Genomic DNA, 3273 nt, shown 5'->3' on the forward strand with positions numbered 1-3273 from the left:
AATTAATGAAACAAATTTTGCATGCATTTTGTGAATTTCATATTACAATAAGGTGTACACTTACATTTGACACCGACGGTATACGCACATTATTATTTAGAATTTTTCCAATTTAATTTCTTCTATTTTTTCCATTGCGGCATTATGTCGCTTCTGCTCTGCTAATGCTTGATGTTTAAATCATTACTGGACTTTTTTATTTTCAATTCTTCCTTTTTCAAATCGTTTGCACGTTCAAGTGCATTATATGTTCTCTTAAACATCATTAGTTCTTCTTTATTATGCTGCTTTATTTCAACAACAGCCTCTGAAATTGTAGCACACAATTTTTCTTGATTTTCCAACTCTTTTTCGACTGATTCATCGACGAATTTTGGTTTTTTGCGTTTAGGGCAAGATGATGATAACGTACTTTCAACACCTACAGAGGCGGAACATTCGTTTGCTTCTTCTGACGATGACTGAATGCTGTCATTTAAATTTTGAGTTTCGTTCACATTGAATTCACTGATTGAAAATCCGAAATCGGATCCATCCTCAACGCCCTCGACCGCCTCACTTCCACCAATCAACTGAAAAATAGCTTTCTCAGTAGGAGACAAAGGCACCTGTGGCTCTACTTTGCTGGAGATTCTGTGCGCATTTTTTTCTAACGTAGCGCTTTTGGTCATTCCACACCTGATTTGAGTTTGCAAAAGTTTGCATTAACATAGAGCCAGTTTTCCAGTACACGGCTGTAGTTTAAACTTAGTTTAAAAGCTCGAGCTAGCTGGCTTAAACTAAAATTATCCAATCAAATATCAGACAGCTTTAAAATATGAACGTAGTTTACGCGATCTAAGTTTAAACTGGCATTGAAAACTGACCCCTAGAAACGTATAACATTGGGCCGTATGCATAAAACCTAAGTAAATGCTTTTGCTTAAAATTTCAGACCTTTTACTCGATTTTTTCAAACAAATTTAAGTGAAAGGTATGAACTAGTTTACTGAACTGAGTTTAAACTAGCTTAAAATAGGATTAAAGTAATTGGCACGTAGTCATACTCGAAATAAAGTCCACTGAAAGTTTGTTGCAGTAATTTTTTACAGGCATCCCATTGTAAACATACAGCACCCCATTGGTAGAGGGCTTGGGGTGTACGAATTTGTTGTAACATCAGGAGTTGACTACGTGCTCTAGCTGCTAGTCTCTTAAAATTTCCTCCAATCATGTCATAAGCAGATTTCCCATGTGAACTTGCAACAAAGTTCAATTCTGCCATTTCCTTGAAGGGATTTTCATGATTTCAGACCTTTAGTAAAGTTAATATCATTTCCTTTTTGGTTGTTGTTGTTTCCGACAGGGTGGGTGTATGATGTATTTTGGAACGAACTTCCGTCATCCCTTGTCAAATTTGGTTTGGAGACAAACCGGTTTCGGCGTTGTGCCATCTTCAGTGTCATTTTTCGTGCTCGCCAAATTTGAGAAGGGATGACGAAAATTCGTTCCAAAATACATCTTAATATCATTTATGCATATTGTTTTTGTTTTTTCCACACCTCTTCTTTTTCAAAAATATACAATTTCATAAAATTTCAATGTCTTTATCATATTAGACGATCTAGAGGCCAAACGCATAAGTAGCCCATTACGCCCATTTGGGTACTTAAAGTTGACATTATAGACAATGTTTTTATATAAAAATAACAATTTTTAAAAACGCTATAATCAAAAAAAAAAATCAAAAAGAAAAATGTCTACTTAATTTGTTTTTGTTTTTTATACGTTGCACATTAATGTAAAAAATGTACAATTAAAGCCCATAATAAGGCGGAAGAAATTCATTTTTTATCATTAAGTTTCGTCAAAAGGTTTCCAAGATACAACACTTTAAAGAAAGGTATATATGTCGTTTTATTAAAGTTTAAGTTCCGTGTAAATAGGCAACCCTACGTCATATCGGCAAAATATGCTGCACGTATATTCATGTCACCTAGACCTTCAATCTCTTCAACTTCCATCCAAATCCTGAGAGGTCGCGCACAGAGGTGGCCGCGGTGACATGAAATGGCTCATAATAGATTTTCCTTTAGAAAACCCGTGTTGAGATTGTGAAATTGAAGGAGATATAGAATATGTCAGCTGATTAACAATAATTGCTTCGAATAATTTGGGGATAGCGGAGAGCTTCGCTATGCCTCGATAGTTTTCTATAGAAGACCTGCTGCCGTTTTTGTGAAGTGGTATAATGAAAGATTCCTTCCAAGCTGAAGGAAAAACAGCATGTTTTAGTGACAAATTGAATAGAGTTGTTAAAGGCTCAGCGCAGTTTTTAAGGAAACAGGTCGGATTATGATCAGCTCCAGGCATAAATGACGCTTTTAAGGTTTTTAAATAGTGGAAAACTTCATCGGAAGAAATTACTGGAATAAAAGCTGAGTTAATTGTACAAAGTTCATACGGATAGTCTCCACTCGTAGAGGAGTCTACCGAATAATTGGACCTAAAGAACTGAACAAACATGTTGGCAATGGTTGGCTGTCGCTAGACACAGTATTGCGATAGTGCATAGCGGACGGAAATCCATGTGCCTTACGCTTTGAATTTACGAAACCATAAAATGATTTAGGATTGTTAATTAAATTCTTTTTAATTTTGCATAAATATGACTTATAACATTTCTTATTTAATGCAAAGTAGCTATGCCTCAAAACCGAGTACTTTATGTAATCGCTGTGTAAGCCCGTTCTTTTATACAGTTTAAAAGAGTGCGGCTTTTTATTTTTCAATTTTTTAAGCTCTTTAGTGAACCATAATTGTGTTGGTTCTTCACGAACAATATTACGTTTTGGTACATACTTTCGAAACAAATTGAAAACAGTATCATTAAAGTGGTCAACGCTACGCTAGACGTCATCTCTATATATTCGCAAAGATAACTTGGAAACTTCTTTGTTTTCTGAAATTAGCCTTCGCAAAAACATATCTAGTACTTGAACTTTACAACTTATTATTAAGGGGATATTCTCCAAATCTTGCAATGCCATTGCACGTAGCACGGATTGCATGGATTGCATAACTTGCAAACACACAACAACAAAATACATGGGAAACAACATTTCCTATCGCTGCAAAATATGCAAAGTCGAAACCCATGTATATATTTTGCAAAATAGCATAGCAAGATAAATGCGACCTTGTGCTAGCTGTTTTATTGCTCTCATTCCTCTCATCTCGCTCACTTAATTTTTTTTTTGCTGTCTCTTGTTATTGTATTTGATACATAATTTC

At 35.1% G+C, this 3273-nt stretch overlaps 1 protein-coding gene across 2 annotated transcripts in view; it reads right to left on the reverse strand.

The window, feature by feature from the left end:
- The window catches only part of LOC118738644 (1,2-dihydroxy-3-keto-5-methylthiopentene dioxygenase), a 176405-nt gene that overhangs the window by 54897 nt on the left and 118235 nt on the right, over window positions 1-3273 (reverse strand). The gene's annotated exons all lie outside the window — the stretch shown is intronic.

Source organism: Rhagoletis pomonella, unplaced genomic scaffold, assembly GCF_013731165.1.
Source record: "Rhagoletis pomonella isolate Grant_MI unplaced genomic scaffold, Rhpom_1.0 Rhpom_scaffold_00005, whole genome shotgun sequence".
Classification (NCBI taxonomy): Eukaryota; Metazoa; Arthropoda; class Insecta; order Diptera; family Tephritidae; genus Rhagoletis; species Rhagoletis pomonella.